Raw genomic sequence first — 19,451 nt, 5'->3', positions numbered from 1 at the left:
TAGCAATAAAGACCAATTCCCGTATAGCAACAATAACAGGCATGAAGAATGTGCCTACAACAATGCAAAGCTTTCGTACATGTATATATACGAAGTTACATGTATTCTATTCGAAAGTATAAATATATACAGCAGACATCCAATGGGTGAACAATTGTACAACAAAAAGACTTGGCTTTGATCGAGTCTGTTTGTCAACGGATTGATCATGGCAGGAGTGCAAGTTCGAATACCACCCCCGATCCAATGAAAAAAAGTCATAATGAAATAAAAGCTGTATTGGAAGCAGTAGAGAGTCGTTACACTCAACGGGCTGCGATGATAAAAAAATCGCAAAAGCAATTTAAAACGAAAATTGGGGGTATGAAGTGTTTATATACCATGGTTGAATAGGTAAAAAATAAAACTGATATGATTAGCAAAAACAGTGGAAAGGTACAGAATATACATAGTTGAAAAAGTAAAAAACAGGCAGAGATGATTGGTAGAGGCAATGGAAGAGTGCATACTGAAATAAAAAAATAAGCAGCAATAACGATGAAAAGGTGTCATGTGCAGATGCCATTAAAATTAATAATAAAAAGAGTGAAGTACCACAGCTAAAAAAAAACGTTGCAAACGTAGTGGTACCGAAAGCAAACCAAACTAGTCAAAAAACAGGTAAAGATCTGAACAACAAGGTGGATCCGAAAAATCTTAAGATTTCGTGGCAAAAGTATTGGGGTGATGGTAATCAATAGTTAAAATACAGATAAGCGCGAAAAAACAAAAGTAGCAATTGGAAGCAATATTGGTAGAGAATATGAAGTAAAAGTGGCTGATTTGATTCGTCTAAGCACTGTAGTCACGGGCATAAATTCTAAATTTGAGAACGATGTGTATAAGCAAGGCTGAGAGAAAACTAGGTAACACGACGGTTCAAGATATAATTAATAAAAATGATAATGAATGCTTTTCCAAAATTCTTGAAGCTGAGCAAATAAAGGTTTCAATCATGGAGCTCGGATTGTAAAAGCGATGAAGCCTACCATAGGTGACATGGGAAACATAGTTCGAAAACGTGTGGAGAAACCCCGATAAACAAATGCCCAAATTCTTTTCAGGCTAAAGAAAAGTTGTATTTACAAAAAGACATTAATCATGACGCATTTGATAATTAGTGTCCATGCTATGTCAATAAGTTGCAAATAAAAAAACAAAAGAGCGGGTATTAGCAATTAAGAGACAATTAAGGTGCCAATACAAAAGTACGAAATAAGAAAAAAGCACACATGAAGTGTATAGGTACACCTCATTACTTACGTGAAACAAAACCGAAGTCCAAAGAATGATCGATTAAGAAAAACGTAATATTATTTTATGTGCCGAGACCGACAGAATTAAATATTGTTGGCAATAATCACGTTAGATGTGATTCACATAGCCGATATATAGGTGGTGTCCTAATATATATTAAAAAATCGTTCGAATTAAAAGTAGCATATAACAGTATATTTAATAATTTATAGTGTATTGTGGTAAATACTCTAAAAAATACGATTAAAAGGAAAGTTTTATAGTATACTACTCACCAAACACATCGGATGTTGAATATGTAAACCATATGGCAGAGGTGCTGGAAGAATATTTTAGTGAAAATGAAAACAATATCATTATAGGCGACTTTAACATAAATGTGAATGTGCAGTCAACTACTCAAACCAGCTTAATCATGCATTCGCGATAGCGTCAGTGCACCAATTAATACAGTTTAATACAAGAATAAAAGAAATGTCACAAACAAAAATAGACCTTCTTTATAGTAATGATGATAAAATTTAAATAAAAAGTGTAAAACCAGATATTATCAGACCACGAAACGATGTGTTTCAAACGGCCCATACAAGAAACACATAAAATGAGAAATATGAAAGTCGCCTATGCTGGGATAAATATACAAAGGAAAATCTGATTGCTCTCCTTAGGAGTTACAATATCTCGGAACTGAATAATTGTGTTATAGGACTCAAAATTCAAATTATAAATACTATCTTGGGTGATATAAAGGCAACGCTTATCTATGAATAATGGAGAAGAGCTTACGGAATTAAACAGATTAAAATATGAGCTTCACAAGATCGCAAAGAGTAGAAATGAGTGGGATAGTTATAATTATACAAAACGTCATTATTAAAATAAAAAAGAAGCCATAATGGAATAAAAAATAGCGGTTAGTTGCAATAATCAAACACTAAAGTGGAAATGTCTTAAAAATGCCATAGATTTGAGTAATCGATCATGAGACGATGAGTAATGAATCAGTTCTTTGTCTAAAGCATCACAACAATATATAATACCCTCGAACAAATTACAACAGATGAGGCCATATGGGATATTAGGAGAAGTGTTTTTGAACTCAAACAAATAAATTTGGAACAGCTCATGCGAACAACTGCTAACTTAAAAAATAAGTATGAAAAAAACTGGAATCGGGAGTTGTATATAAAGACTGTATGGAATATTTGGGATACGCTTATACATGCATTGTCCATGAGAGCTTTAGCAAAGGTGTATTCCCAGCATGGTGGAAAACATCCACAGTAGTACCAGTCGGAGCTAGAAGCTATGTACATATATGATGTAGGCAGACTTGAATTATGTATATACATAAGTAGCTGTGTCAAAATAAGCCTAAAATAAATATTGATAAAACGAAATGGATGATCATGAGGAGAAAACATGCCAAAGAACGTAATGTAGCCTTAAAAATAGCAAATTGTACCTTACAAAAATTCAATAAAATAAAATACCGACGAATTATAAATGATGAGAAACTTTAGGTCAATGATCATCTCAAATATGCAGAGGCACAAATATCACAAAAAATTGGATTTATGTCCCGAACGTGCAAGCACGTCAGCAAATACTATAAAACAGTAGTTTATAATCCATTATAGAACCTCATTTCATATACTGACCTACGATTTTGTTCATGTTAGCCGACTCGAACATTGTAACAAGCTACAAGTGAAACAAAATAAAGGAATGCGGTTTATATATATTTATACCGATACCATACCCCAATACCAAAAATGCACAATATCAAAATATCAATCAATTATATAATTATTGCAAACCACTAACATTTAGATAATGATCTCATACATGTACCTAATATTGTGTGGTGAATATTATCATCACTAAGCTGTTAGTAAACAATCACAACAACAAAAAAAAAACATGAAGCAACCACTCTTACCCAGCGGACCAAATGCTCACAAATGATACCCCATTAGAGCGATTTACGATATTTAACCGGATAAAACTCTCGCAAACGCATATGAAAACGATAGCAATATGATCCAGTCGGAAACAATATTAAAAAAAAAAAAATGTAAGGCGCGATAACCTCCGAAGAGATCTAAGGCCGAGCTTCTCTTCCAATTTGCGTCGTGCTCCTCTTGATTTTTCCCTACAAATTGGCCGGACGGGACCTACATGTTTTATGCCGACTCCGAACGGCATCTGCAAAGCAGATGAGTTTTCACTGAGAGCTTTTCATGGCAGAAATACAATCGGAGCGCTTGCCAGACACTGCCGAGGGGCGACCCCGCTTAGAAAAATTGTCTTCTAATTGAAAAATCTTATTTCTAAAATTTTGATGTTGCTTTTCCCGTGAGTTGAACCCAGGGCATACGGTGTGATAGGCGGAGCACGCTGCCATCACACCACGGTGGCCGCCAATATTATATAAGTATAAAAAGGATGTTGCAAAATGATCACAAGGAATAGGATGAGCGAATTTTTCAGTTGTTCCGTTTCCCGTTGTGTTCCCCTATATTAAATACATTGCCGCGCATTTGAGGCGTTTATACTTACTTTGTACTGTATTTATTTGCGTATAATAAACACAAAACTAAACACAGCACTGAAGTATTCACTTCCACGGATATCATAGAACTAAAAAATTGTTTTATTTCTTATTTGCGCTGCGATTCGATAGAAGAAGTAACGCTATATACGAAATGAACCATTATTTTGTCTGCATTTTGGTTTTTGTCACAAAACACATGTTACAAAGCTCATAAGAAAGTGTTCTGCGCCACAAAAATGAGCATCGTTCTTTGCTCACTTGCGAGAATTCCTGCAAACATTAAGCGAGTGATATGCGGTAAATAAAATTTCTGTCGCTCTTTGTTCGCGTAGGAGCTTGTTTAAAGTTTTTTGCGATAAAAATAAAGTTTCTACCTTCTTTTGTTCACATATGAGCTCACTTCTGAGCATTTTGCGAAAGTCTCGCAAATTAATCAAACTTGGTATGTACATGTTCACATTGAAGCTAGCAACACTTATATACAAGGCAACGAAGAGATATCTCACACACACAGTTGTAGTCATCAGCCGAAGTAGTTACACATACACACGCATATGCATAAACTACAAATATACATGTATATAGCTGGTACCCAAGCATGAGATAAATTGTTCTCGAACTGTTCACGAAATGACTAGACCTTAGGAGAAATGGGTGAACGAGACACACGCTATTAATTGCGAAGTGAAGTATAATTGTGAAGTATAATGGTACTACTTCCAAAGTAGGCTTATAAAGACCATTTTGCAATACAGAATATTGGAGTTATTTGTTCGACAGTTCAGCGATTCGAACGTTGGCAAAAGGTGTATAAATATCAGAAATCCCCAGAATTCGTTACAATTGGTGTCAGAAGAGGAATTGTTGAATAAATTCCAGAGGACTACAAGGACGTGGCCAAGTTAAGTGATTTGAAGGTCTAGCAGCTCAAAAAGGAGTTGGAGAACCGTGGGTTGAATACAACCGGCAATAAATCCGAACTACAAAACGACTACGAGAGGCAATGGAAACAGAAGGAATTAACGTGGAAGAGTATGTGTTTCATCTTTAGGGCGATGAGACAACAAAATTGGAGGAGAAAAACGGAACACCGCAGACGACGGCGAATACAAACTTGAACATGATTTTGGCTGCAATATCTGCACAAACGTCGACAATGGCATCTCAACTGGAAGAACAGAAAACATATATGGCATCACAACTGGAAGAATAGAAGACATATAAGACATATCAGTTGGCTGAGCAGTTGAAAGCACAGCAGGCCCGCATATCCTCGCAGCTGGAGGCACAGGAGATAAGGGTATCATCGAAGCTGGAGGCGCAGGATACAAACATTTTACAACTCGAGGGCAAAATCGATGCCGACATTGAAACATTGATAGGTCGTATACAGGAGTTGCAACTAAATCGCAGCGAATAATCCAAAGGTAAAAACACCATCCTTTGACGGCTCTGTTCCTTTCCAGGGGGTCGATTCCGGTTGTGCTTTATCGTAAAGTGAAAAGTATTAACACCAATTCACCACGATTATTGATTCTCGTTTTGCGTTAAAACTTCGAATTGAAGTGAAGCGAAAACAAAGTTAACGCCGATACAAATTTTGTGTTAGCGTTTGAATTAAAAAAAAAATTGTCAAACAAACAACATCAAACAAAAACAAAAGAAATCTGTCATAATTTATCATTCAGCAAAGAAAACTTCACTCATAGTAAATTCAAATGTTATTCAGCTAACAGTATTCACAGCAGTTATAAGAATCGCATTTTCGAACTCAGTGAAGTGAAAAAATGAAAACAGTAAGTGATAACCAAAGTGATACATTTTTTTTCACTTCACTATAACACTCAACCGGAATCGACCCCCAGGTATTTAACCTACAGTCGAGAGACGTTACGGAAGCGAGCATAGGAAACAGATATACCAAATCGAGTTGCAAAACCGCTACCAAAAAGCGAATGAGACTTTGCAGGAGTTTCCGTTGGATGTCGAAAGGCTGGCCCATCTGGCAAACGCGGACGCACCCACGGAATACACCGAGAGGGTAAAAATCTAGAGCTTTTTAAATGGCATACGGGACGTGGAAACGAAGCGAGCTACATACGCAAACCCAAAGCCAACATTTGCTGAAACGGTATCCCATGTATTGGCTGAGGAAACTGCCTCACTCCTGTCTAAGCCAGCTTTCAAAGCACGCCGTGTGGAAATAGAAAGGCCATACTGGGTGAACACAATAAGGGAGGCACTGAAAGGATCGCAAAAGCGGTGTGAAAGAGTTATCAAATGCTTCAAATGTGGGAAGCCAGGTCACATTGCACGTCATTTCGGTCTTGACCTTAGTGGTTCCAACAGGTGGTCTTAAATACAAAGCTGGAGGAGATGAGCAAGAGTAAGCCAGATGTAAAGATAGAGAACTTGCTCCAGCTACTGAATGTCCTGTGATATCTGTATCACAAATCGGAAGAAAATCGAACAGTCTTACCGTCAGAGGAAACGTGGATGGCAAGGAGCATGTACTGACTGTAGATACGGGCGCATCCTATTCCTTAATCCGATCTGATTTGGTCAACAGGAGAGTAAAACCATTACCTGGAGCAAGTTTGCGTACGGTCACTGGCGCGTACAACCAAGTCCAGGGAGAAGCGGTTGTGAAGTCTTAATTGGGAAGGTCATGGTTCTACACAAATTCGTTGCGACAGAGATCGTTGATGAAGTCATATTGGGAGTGGATTTCTTACTTGACCATGGCATCAGGATCTATATGCAGAGAAGGATTATGCGATATAAGAACAAGGATGTACCACTTAACTACAGTTTTGAGAAAGGGTTCAGCAGTAAGCGAGTGCTGGTGGAGGAGACTCGACAAAGACCACGAAAGTCAAAGACAGTAGACCGGTCAAAGATTAGTGGAACGAATGGAATACACAAATCAATACCGAATGTATCTGCGGAAGAATACTGGAATTGAGAAACCGAAATAGACGCACTAAAACGAAGAAAAAAATTCCTCAGAAAGAATGCAAAGGCGGTTTCAAGCCAGGGCGCACTACTGTTGTGAAACGTCAGAACGATACTGATTATGCAAAGCCAATCTGTCAAGCTCAAGCTCTTCGAAGTAGTCCAGTGGCCAAGCAACAGTGTGAGGCAAGGAACTAGGGTAATGTGTAGTAAGATGAAACACAGATACGATAACGCAATTAATTCAGAAGGTCTTCGGGAAGGAGATTTGGTACTGTTATACAACCCTCACCGGCGGAAAGGTGTTCCATCAAAATTTCAATGTAGCTGGGAAGGCACGTACAAAGTTGTGAAGCGGATCAGTGATGTCATCTATTGCATACAAACAATTGCGAAATAGAAGGGAGTTCATTCGGAGAGCCTAGCAGCGGTTAGATCGAAAAATTTGTCTGATCGGGACGATTAGACTTATGTGGAGGGCAGTGTTACGAATATTAGCATCACTAAGCTCTTAGTAAACAATCACAACAACAAAAAAACATGAAGCAGCCACTCTTATGTACAGGTGCACATTAAAGCTAGCAACACTTGCACAAGGCAACGAAGAGATATCTCACACACACAGTTGTAGTCATCAGCCGAAGTAGTTACTCACACATATACACGCTTATGCATAAACTACAAATATACATGTATATAGCTGGTAACCAAGCATGAGATACATTTGTTCTCGAACTGTGTGCGAAATGACTAGACCTTAGGAGAAATGGGTGAACGAGAAAATCGAGAGTATAAAAGCATTGCAAGCTGAGGAATCAGTAATCAGTTTGATTTAAACACGCTATTAGTTGCGAAGTGATGTATAATTGTACTACTCCTAAAGTAGGCTAATAAATACCATTTTACAATACAGAATATTGGAATTATTTATTCTACAGTTCAGCGATTCGAACGTTAGCAGAATATTGGAGTTATTTATTCTACAGTTCAGCGATTCGAATGTTAGCAGAAGGTGTATAAATATCAGAAATCCCCAGAATTCGTTACAATAGGTATACAAGACCATAAATAAATAAATAAATAAAATAAAAAAGAAGTGTACCATTCGTTGTTTCCTTTTAAATTCAGCAGAAAATCGGTCCTAGAAAAAGCCACGACAGTGGGCCGAGAAGTTGCCAAAGTTCTTTGGTGAGGTTTTACACAGTAATGATTATTTGTTCTATCTCACAAATTGAGAATTTTTAAAATGATATCAAAGTAAAAGTTATATTGAGAAGAAATGAATATATGATGAATTTTGTCTGCGAATTTTGTTTTGTTCGACCGACTCTCATTTTGAGACTTAATTAATGAAAGAAGCTGACTTTATTAATGTAAAACAATTATTTTTAATTATGTTTTTTGCCTGTAAATTGCAGTTCTACCCGCACTGGTTACACAATTTCAATAATACTTTACATTTTATTTATTGCAAAATACACAAAATTAACTTAAATCCTCTTTATTTGTAATTTCCAGAGATCGAAAGTATCTAAATATTTTAGAAAATTTAAAAATAAATTCTTGGAAAAATATTCAATGTTCGTGGAAAACAAACATTTTAAGAAAAAAAAAATTTTTTGTTTTATGAATTCCTGAACTTACCACCGCTTATAACAATTGAACATTCAATTATTATGTTTTTTTAAGAGAACAGAAAGAAAAATGTAATGGTATTTTGCGATAGTACCATTTCTAAAACCGCCGCGTAATCATCATCAGGCAATTTCGTAAGGTTTCACCGAGATTCGAACCGCGAATTACTGCAGTAGCCTTAACTACTAGGCTATTCTGCTTGGTTAAGGCTAGTGCAGTTTCGCCGTGAATACACCATTAAATAAACAAAAAGAATTTTGTTTTAATGTCAAAAAGACCTTAATATTTCTTCAGTTGTATGCATAAAATTTCGTTGATGTTTTTCAAAACCGTATATCGTTAAATTGCAAAGCCACCACTGGTGCAAACTTGCGATTTCTTAGTCCTGAGCTCTATACATCTAGCTCCATCCAAAAAAAAATTATACATTTCATATTTGAATATCAATTTTGAAAAACAACGGTTAAATTAAATTTCTTATCCGAAATTGCATTTAAGAACTTTCAATTATATAAAGCGCCTAAAGGCAAAAAGAATAACATTTTTAAGAACATATAAACTAAATGCTCTAATACTATGGACTCGTCCGGTCTATGTGATGACATATTTACAAAAAAAAAAATACTTTAACTTGTCATGGAAAAAAGTCCCGAAGAAGAAAAAACTATGTACATATAATAAGTTTTTCTACTCTCCTTTAAAATTTAAATACCACTAGATATACGGTTTTGCAATATGTCGATATTCGCTTATGCAAAGGCATCGACGAATATAAGTTAAATACTCTAAAATATACTGACGAAGGAGTGTGCAGCCTCGATAAAAGTACTGCAACATACTCTTAAGATGCAAATAAAAAATTAAAAAATGCAACGCTTGATAACCTCCGAAGAGATTTTATGCTTTGCTTCTCTTCCAATTTGCGTCGTGCTCCTTTTAATTTTTACTACAAATTGGCAGGACGGGACCTACATGTTTTATGCCGACTCCGAACGGCATCTGCAAGGCAGATACAATTTTACTGAGAAGTTTTTCATGGCATGAATACCCTCGGAGTATTTGCCAAATCACTGCCATGGGACGATCCGGTATTCATTTATTATATTGCCGTTTTTAATTGTGAAAGATGGTAGAAAAATTACCACCGAAGGGGAAAAATAATTACACTTGCAAAGTGTGCCAACACCCTTAGCCAAAGCAAATGTCAAATTCTTCTTCTTATGATTTGCTTGGAACAAAATTGGGGAGTTGGCTACTTTTCAATATCAGATGGCGCCAGTGTCGCTCATTCTCCCGTTCTCCATAAAAATACATGTAATCTACTCATAATGCATAAGCTTGTGTTAAACTCATCTATATGAAAAACTGCTATGTGTCGGAGCTATTAGACTACGCAGTGCATTGCATTGCAGTGCATGGAAGTCTGTTGCATTTTGATTTCCATGTATACCCTATGCGTGCGATTCTCACCCTTCGTGCTTTAACATTGTTATTGCAAAGAGTGGAAAAATGAGCATCACCTCAGATAAACACATATTGTTTGCTTGTGTTTGTGTATAAGTGCTAACTTTATTTGTGTGTATGTTTGTTTGTATGCATGTCACCCTGCTGCCACGCTATTATTTTTGTTTATCTGCACATTCGTATGTACATTTCATTCGGTCGTTCACAATAGTGACCTTTTTTTTGGTACTGTTGCTTAAGCGATTTCATCTCAAACCGGTTACCAAACTCAACTAGCTTACTTTGTGTTGTTGCTTTATATGCAATTCGCTAATCTATGTACGTAGGGTTTTATTTCTACTAGCTTGCAAAAAAAGCGGGTGATATGAAAATAAGTCGCTGAATTTGTTGCTAAGCGCAAATGTCGAGAACGGTTGTCCCGATTTCGCAAATTTTTTTTTAGAATATTCCTTGAAGTACGAGGATGGTTCTTACGAGAAAATTATAAAAATTATCTGAAAAGCCTAAAAATAACAATTTTGCAATAACCCAGCTATAAATTCAAAACGGATGGATCGATTGGAATACTCCTTCGTTGCAGTTAAACTTTGAAATATTTGCCTTTGCTCTGCATTAAAAAAAAACATTGATTCCTTTTTTAAAATGTATCATTTTAACCAAAAAATGCGTGTGTTTTGTCGCTGTCAACATACATAGCATTGGCTAGCGTTATTTATCTTCAGAAATATGGATTTATGTACATATGTTCATTTCATATCAGCTTGACATATGTACATATGTATGTGCATATTTATGCGCGTTGCCAAGGTTATGAAACATAAATGGTTAAGAATGCAAACATCTCTTGAAAAATACTGTTTCTTTAAAAAATTTAAACATTTCGTTAAAATTCTTAAACAAATGTTCTATTTTTTGGTATGTTTGTTTGTATATGCTAATGTTTGTGCACTAAGGAGATTTAATCCTTTAATATATTTTTCATGCTCATTTGTATGCTGGATCGCCAAAATAACTGGGTACCCATTTTTAATATTTTTAATGGCAGCTACACATGTGTTCTAAGCTCAGAATCACGGAAATTTCAAGTGTCCATTGTGGACAAGACCCACTGGAAAACAGGGAATCCCTATAATGACCCTGACTCAGAGGTGAATAAAAGGATAGAGAAAACGGGAAAAGAGGGGGGGGGGGGGGAGAGCTAGAGGTAGGCCAAACTTAGGGCAGAACAACGTCTGCTAGTATTATTGATAGTAATATTACTATTGACTTTAAGTTGCTCGCAAAAAAAACCCTTGCATTTATTTTACCAAATACTGATGGATCGCACGTTAGTGAACTACTTGCCCTTGTCAGTACTGCAATCCATATTGATTAGTTTGAAAATTTCTACATATTTTGCGAACTGGATCATGATCCATCCATATTTCACACTAAACGTTCAATAAATATCGTGAAAAATATTGACATCATTTACCTAACTTGTAACACTTGCACACCATATTCAAAAATGTATTTATTTTATGAATAAAAAACTTCGAAAAAATTCCAACTGCATGTGGTACTTCATAATTTTTTCAATGTAAAAAATTAAAACGTCAAATAAAACTGCAGTGGAGGTTCAAATGTGATATTTAGTATATCTTAACCGTTGATGCTCTAAATTAAGTTATAGTATTATTAAAGTCAATATTCCAAAAAATACTATTTATTTGTCAAACTATTTCTAACGGTTCTAATCTGGACGCTTTCGGCGGATGGTGCGCAGACAATAATTTATTTTTAAATTCAAACAAATGCGGTGTTGTGTCTTACTCCAAAAAAAAACTTCCACATACTTTATCTACAAACTAAATGCTAAATCTCTTAATCGTTGTCAAGAGAGTAAACACTTGGGTGTAATTTTTGACTCCAAACTCTCTTTTTCTAGTCACATTGACTTCATTGTTTCAAAATGTGTTGCAATGGTTGGGTTCAGTAGACGTAACACCAGGACCCTATGACGTTGAAACCACCACTACCATGAAACATGAAAATTTCAAAATGCGATATCTCAGCGAAAGAAAATGATATTTGAGCAAACTGGACGCCATTTGAAAGAAGAAGACTTGTACTTGAAGATGTCATCCTTTAATTTTGGTGAAAGAAAACTTCTGCAAGGCTACATAACCTCAAATATGGGCAAAACCGGTGTTTTTTGCACTTTTAGGTTAGGATATCTCAAAAACCAGAGCTGATAGAGCAAGGCCAGATTTGGATTCAGCGCATCACAAACCTTCGGAAATATATAGTATGGTTTCTGAATAATGGTTGAATTTTGTCGGCCTGTTTTATTTATCGAAATAACTTATAAAACGAATTATGCCAATTGTCAACCTCACCTACCCGTGGCGAATCATGTTTCATTGACAGCCGAGGCTCTGGCGACCCCAAGTTCCTCATGGAGCTAGAGGGTGGGGAGGGCGGAATGACCTGAAAGGTTTAAAGTGGTCATATAAATCGTTCCCGAGATAGTCGGGATAGTACCTTAATAGTGCTTCGTTACCGGAACGTACCGGATCTATATCCGGCAAAGGACCATCAACATCGGCCCAAAGCCTTCGGGTAGTGCCTTTATCGTTAATACAACAACAACAACAACAAAGCATGTACTTTTAGACAGAATTAATTAAGTAAATAAAATGCGCGCACAAAGAAATGGCTAGTAATTCAGATTGATATTATTGACTGGTTGACTTAGCACATTTTTTTTGAACAGCTGACGACTTAGCACATTTACACATCATTGCCCACAGCACGTAAAAATTAAAATATTTTTTTTTGTGATCGTTGTATGTTGCATTAAAATACAATTTTTCAAAAAAAGTGACTTAGCACATTTTCACATTAAGCTAACGATATGTATTTATCGTCTATCACCAAGAAGTAACTAATTCTATACGTTTTGTAGCTACTAAGGCGATACAAATTTATTTCACAAACAAAAAAAATAGAATTTTTTCCTCCAAGCAGCTATTAAAGCGATAAATAACGGTAACGTCTTGCATTTCCCTTTATTTCAATAATTTTTGACAACTCTTTTTTCCAATTAAATGTTTCGTGCACTTGGAAAAATGTATTGTGGTGAACATTCCGAGCAGAGATTTTTTTGCTAATATTAAAAAGGTTGAGCAAAACCCTAAACCTCTCTCTGATCTATTTATTCGCAAAAATATACTTTCGCAATTTTATTTATGGAGCACAAATTCATTCGCATTTTTGGATTACTTGAGACGCTTCCTGTAAACCCTGCTTCGACAAGACATTGGCGAAGGTACCACTTCTGCCGAAAGATTTGCTCACATTAGTATGAATCCTCTTCGCCAATTTGAACTTCCGAAAATATTATATCGAGATGGTTACTTTTGCGAAACAAAAATATTATCTTCCTTGGCACTTTTTGTCTTATCGCTTTTGAAACTTCCATAATATAAATAGTTTTTAAATGCTTCGTCGCTTTCCTATCTCAATGTCGTTTCGCTTTGTGGGCACATTTCTTCCCGAAGGCTGATAAGAATTCGAAACAACGGCGATATCCCCGTCTATCAGTTCTTCAGATATGTCGTATCAAATTAGTTACTTGCGAAAGAGAAAATGCTGGCAGGGCTATTTTCTCAGCACTTGTAGCAAAACATACAAACAGTTTTTAAATAATAAGTACATATTTGATTAGGTGCAACATCTATGAATAGTTGCGCATGCATTTTTTTTGACTGTCTTTTAAGCTAAGGAGGAAACGGCTGAACAAACCTTTATAAAGTACTACCAAAAGTGAGTTTATTTTTAATATTATTAGTTGGGCTAAAATTTCACCTGGTTTACTATATCCAAGATTCAGGTGAATTTTTGCGGTTCTGTTAGGTTAGGTTAGGTTTGGTAATAGGGGAAGCTCACTTGGACAACATGGAGGTCCGTTGTGATACCACATACAGTAAAATAACGGTGACGTAGATATAGCTACTTAGAGAATCGTTGGGTAGCAATGTAGCATTAGCAAAAATATAATAAAGCATCCTATGTGGTTGGGGCTTTAGTTGTACTTGACAGGCGCACGCAGTGGCAACACGCATGGTAAGTGCTACTGCAGCCAACGTCACACAAAGAAAAGAAAAAGAGAAATAAAAAAATACGAGCGTCCATTACATTTTTGACCAACATCGTGGAGAGTTGAATTTAGTGAATAAATTAAAAACTGCTAAAATAAACACTTAAGTTCTTTCGTTTTTTTTATTGAAAATAATAAATACGTCTGATGTTCTGGCGGAGAAGGCCCCCTCGAACAATATAATGATTGGCACCCTGAAAGCGGCAACAATTTGGAGGCGGCGCCCTCCAAAAACAAGCAGCATTTAAGAAGGTAACGCCGCATGGCGGCACACGAAGAAGGCTTTCATTTTTGGAACGCCACATGGCGACCGTGAGGCTGGACGGTGAGTAGAGTGAAAGAAAGTGGTGGTACAGTGAACAAGATAGCTAACAAAATAATTTCAACTTGATAACAATACAGAGTTAATAAAATTTTTCTAATAAAATAACTTAAATTTATTTAACAAAAACGGAAGTAATAAAAAGGTTTCTAACAAAATATTTTCAAATTATAACAAAAACAGAGGTAACAATTATTCTAATAGAACATTTTCAAAATTTATAACAAAACGGTGGTAATAAAATTTTTCTAATAAAATAATTTCGAATCTAATAAAAAACGGAATTAATACAATTTTTCTAACAAATATTTTCAACTATATAACACAAAAGAAAATACAACATTTTAAAATTTATAACAAAACGGAAATAATAAAAATTTCTAATAAAATATCTTCGAATTTATAACAAAATACAGACGTAATAAAATTGGCTAACGAAATACTTTCAAAGATATACAGAGAAATAATAATAAAATTTTAGAACTAAATCTACGACTGCAAATACACATTAAAAGAAGCAGAGATAATACAAATTAAAGAAACGGAAATAATAAGATCTATAATTCGGAAAACTTATTTCGCCTACTTAAGGGCAACTGTACCACCAAGCATCGACATTAACAACGGCATTCCTCTACTCACCTAACGGCAGAAAACCACGCCATATATCTACATATATGCAGCAGCAGCAACAACACCAGCAGAGCATAATACTGGCAGCGCAGTAGCAGCAGCAGGACCAACATCGGGGCAGCAGCGCAGCAGAAAAAGCAGCGACGGCTAGGCAGAACCTCGGAAGCAGCATTTAAGTATATTACTTACATATGTATATGTAGTTTTTGTGTAAATTTTTTTCTTTCTACATACACACATTTACGTACATACATAAATTTTTTTGGATTTTGATTAACACGGTGGTACCCTAGAACAACCAAATACATTTTTGATTAAAGCGGTGCGTCCGTATAAACTTATCAATTAATACTTTTTTCAGTTTTCAACAATTCTAAAATTTTCGAACCATTTTATAAAATTCAACATTTGCAAATTTATATTTAAATTTTTTTCTCAAGTTTCAACTCATTTTACGAATCCACATTTTCTTCAAATTTTTATTATTTTCAAATTTCTAATTTAAAAGCTTCTCAACTCATTTTACAAATTCCCATACTCTCAAGCTTCAATTTTAATTTCAAATTTTCAAATCATTTCACACATCTTTCACTCAAAGTTTCACATGTCTGTATTTCCATTTCTCAAATTTTCATTATACTTCAGTTTTTTTAATACTTACATTCTCCAAAAAAAATCATTTTTCACTATATAAGTGAACTAGATAAGCAGTTCACGTGTAATATATAAATTTTGGAATTTTGATGTAAACGTTGGTTTGTGGAAAACAAATTCAGATTTTTTTGATATAAACGGTGGTTCCGTGAAAAACCAAATGAGATTTTTTTTTAAACAAAGCGGTGCGTCCGTGATTACCACATTACTGAGATTTTTGCCATTCATACTTTTAAATTTTTGAGCCCATTCTAAATTCAATTTCTTCTTTCAGCTTTCTAGTATCAATATTTTTGTTTGAATTAGATTCTCCAGTAAATTACAAATACTTCGTTAGCGACAATTCACTGTAAACCAGTTCCCTTTCCAATTTTTTCCTTTCACCATTTCAGCTTCAAGTATACATTCAAATAAGTGCTTCATTAATTTCATAGTAGTTTAAAATTAATTTTTTTGCTCTTCTTATAACTACATGTACAACCTTAGAGATAGGAAGCGAGTTCACAAAACTTCAGATTCAGAACCAGATTCCAATAAATTAACGTCAAGCTAGGAAAGTTTAACTTCATCGTCGACCGAAAAAGTCACAAAACAGGAAAATAAATTATCTTTGTCAGCAGATTTCCCAGGCTTCGAAGATTGTTCTAGCAAAAATTTAACTTCTAATTTGGAGTCAAATCTCAACGATTCCAATAGTGCAAAATTAACTTCAACTTCTTCTAACTTAAACCCAGACCTTAACGATCCAATTAGTCCAAACATTGCCTCAACTTCTTCTAATTCAGCTTCAGATCTTAACGATCAAATCATGGCAACACTCGAGCAAAAGAGATCTTTCATTACCATGTGTGCTACTTCTATTAGAGAAAACTACAGCGGCGATCCGTTAGCACTTGAGTCCTTTATAGACAAAATTGACTTACTTGAAGAGTTCGCCGATGAAAATTTAACTGGTACTTTCATATCGTTTCTAAAATCGAAACTCGAGGGTAAAGCACGCGAAGCAATTCCAACTGAGGTAAATTCCGTTAGTCAAATTAAAGCCGCGTTACGAAGTAGAATTAAACCCGACAATTCAAAAGTTGTCGCGGGTAAAATCGCGTCTTTACATGTGGTAAACAATAACTACTCGGAATTTGCCAAGCGTGTTGAAGAATTGTCAGACTCATTAGAGCGTTCCCTGATCATTGAAGGTATGACGCAAGCGAAAGCTCACGAAATGGCTGTAGAGCAAACAGTTAACGTATGTAGGCTGAACACTCGTTCAGAATTAGTAAAGTCAATTTTAGCATCAACTACTTTCAGCGACTCAAAGGACGTAGTTGCAAAAATGATAGTAGAGCGTAATAATGAGGTTAAAGAACGTCAATTGCTAGCGTTTCAGTCGCGTGTTAATAGGCCAAATAGTTTTCGAGGCGGATTTAGGGGACATAATTACAGTAATAAGTTCAATAACAATAGCAGTCGTTTCAATAACAATAACAGCCGTTTCAATAACAATAACAGCAGATACAATAATAATGGAAACAGTTATAGGTTTAATAACAATAGTAGAAGAGGCCACAGTAATAATTCTAATAACAATAATTCGGGCAATCGGTCTAGTTCTCGGGGAAACAATAGTAACAGACGTGGAAATGCGAGTAATAATGTTAATGTGCGTGCTTTAAACGCGGATGCCCCTCAGGAGCGAACACTGGGGGAGCAAGAGCTAGAATACTAGATGAAAACTTTCCTAAAAACGCTGTTTACTGTTTGAATCTCAACTATTCCGATTTCATCGAATTAAAATGTAGTGATTCTTATAAGCCATGCACTTTTCTCGTAGATTCTCAAGCTGATATTTCCTTAATTAAATTTTCAAGTTTAACAGATAGAGTTCAAATTAATGGTAAAGATATTATTAACATAACAGGTGTAACAACAGATTCGGTTTCAACGTTAGGTACAGTAAATACAAATTTAATTGCATAAAATTTTTTCATTCCGCATAAATTACACGTAGTAAGTGACGATTTTAACATACCTTCGGACGGCATACTCGGCAAGGATTTTCTAAAAACATATTAGTGCATAATCGACTATGCAAACAATAGCATAACAATTAGCATTGTTACAGAAACTCATAGTATAAAAATTTTACATGGAATGACCACAGACACTTTAGTGATTCCTCCAAGATGTGAAGTTTATCGGCTGTTTAATTTGAAAAAATATAAAAATCCTGTTTTTTAGACGCGCAAGAAATTTGTAGTGGTGTTTTTACCGCAAAGTGCATTGTTGACACAAATAACCCAATTATAAAAGTCTTAAATATAACCGATGAGGTAAAATATGTCAACAAATGCAATATAGTAACCGAAGAAATTACCAACTTCAACGTATACAAAATCAGTGAAACTTCAGAAAATACAAAACGTCTGGAAGAATTAAAAAGTGTTCTACAAAAACAAAAGCCAAAATATGACCAATGTCAATTGCTTGATTTATGCCTAAAATATGCCGATGTATTTGCTTTAAAAACGGACCGTATGACTCTTAACAACTTTTACGAACAGAAATTAGATTGACTGACAAAAATCCGGTTTACATTAAAAACTATCGTTTGCCTTATTCACAACGGGAAGAAATAAATAGACAGGTTGATAATTTACTGCAGAACGATTTAATAGAGCCAAGTGTTCAAATTACAATAGCCCACTAATTTTAGTTCCAAAAAAAGATCCCACAGGTCAAAAGGCATATCGTATGTGCGCAGATTTTAGAGCGGTTAATAAAAAGCTTATCGCTGACAAATTTCCGTTAGCACGCGTGGACGATATACTTGACAACCTTGGTAGGGCAAAATATTTTTCAACTTTAGATCTTTTTTCTGGTTTCCATCAAATTCCATTGCATCCTAACTCCAGGGACGTAACATCTTTTAGTACTGATAGAGGAGTTTTTAGGTAGAAAGTCTTACCTTTTGGTTTAAATGTAGCACCCAATTCATTTTCGCGTATGATGTCACTAGCATTTTCAGGCATCGCGCCTAATCAAGCATTCATGTATATCGACGATATTATCGTCATAGGGTGTAGCGAGACACATCATTGTAAAAATTTAGAGAAAATTTTTGAAACTTGTAGAAAATTCAACTTAAAGCTGAATCCCAACAAATGTAATTTCCTTCGTTCCGAGGTAACTTTCCTAGGACACAAATGTTCCTCGAAAGGATTTCTGCCAGACGATTCTAAAATAAATGCGATTAAAAAATATACAAAGCCTACTGACAAAGGTGCCGTTCGGCGCTTTGTCGCCTTTCGCATTGCTGGCAGCACCTCTCAATCGTTTAAGTAGAAAAAAGTGGACTTTGTTTGGGACGAAGCTTATGAAGTTGCTTTTTCGAAATTAAAATTAGCTCTAATGTCTCCTCAAATTTTACAGTATCCTGACTTTAGTAAAGAGTTCATAGTTGATGCTTCAAAAGTTGGATGCGGTGCTATATTAAGTCAAAAGCATGAAAATGCTGACTTACCAATCTGTTTTGCTTCAAAATCTTTTAACAAATCAGAACAGAAAAAATCTATCATTGAGTTAGAACTTATAGCAATATATTTCGCAATTAAACAATTTCGTCCGTACGTTTACGGTACACATTTTATAGTAAAGTCTGACCATCGACCATTAGTTTATCTTTTTAATATGAAGGATCCGTCATCCAAACTTACAAGAATAAGATTAGAACTTGCAGAATATAATTTTACAATAGAATACGTTAAAGGCAAATCGAACGTTGTGGCTGACGCGCTTTC

The 19,451-nt window shown here is 35.4% G+C and overlaps 1 protein-coding gene across 5 annotated transcripts in view; it reads left to right on the top strand.

Annotated features, from left to right (window-relative positions):
* Positions 1-19,451, top strand: part of Atg9 (autophagy-related protein 9) — a 347,588-nt gene that overhangs the window by 142,557 nt on the left and 185,580 nt on the right. The window lies entirely within an intron of this gene.

This window comes from Eurosta solidaginis, chromosome 4 (assembly GCF_040869045.1).
Source record: "Eurosta solidaginis isolate ZX-2024a chromosome 4, ASM4086904v1, whole genome shotgun sequence".
Taxonomy (NCBI): domain Eukaryota; kingdom Metazoa; phylum Arthropoda; class Insecta; order Diptera; family Tephritidae; genus Eurosta; species Eurosta solidaginis.
Note: the sequence above shows the minus strand (reverse complement) of the source record. Positions and strands in the feature narration are given on the sequence as shown.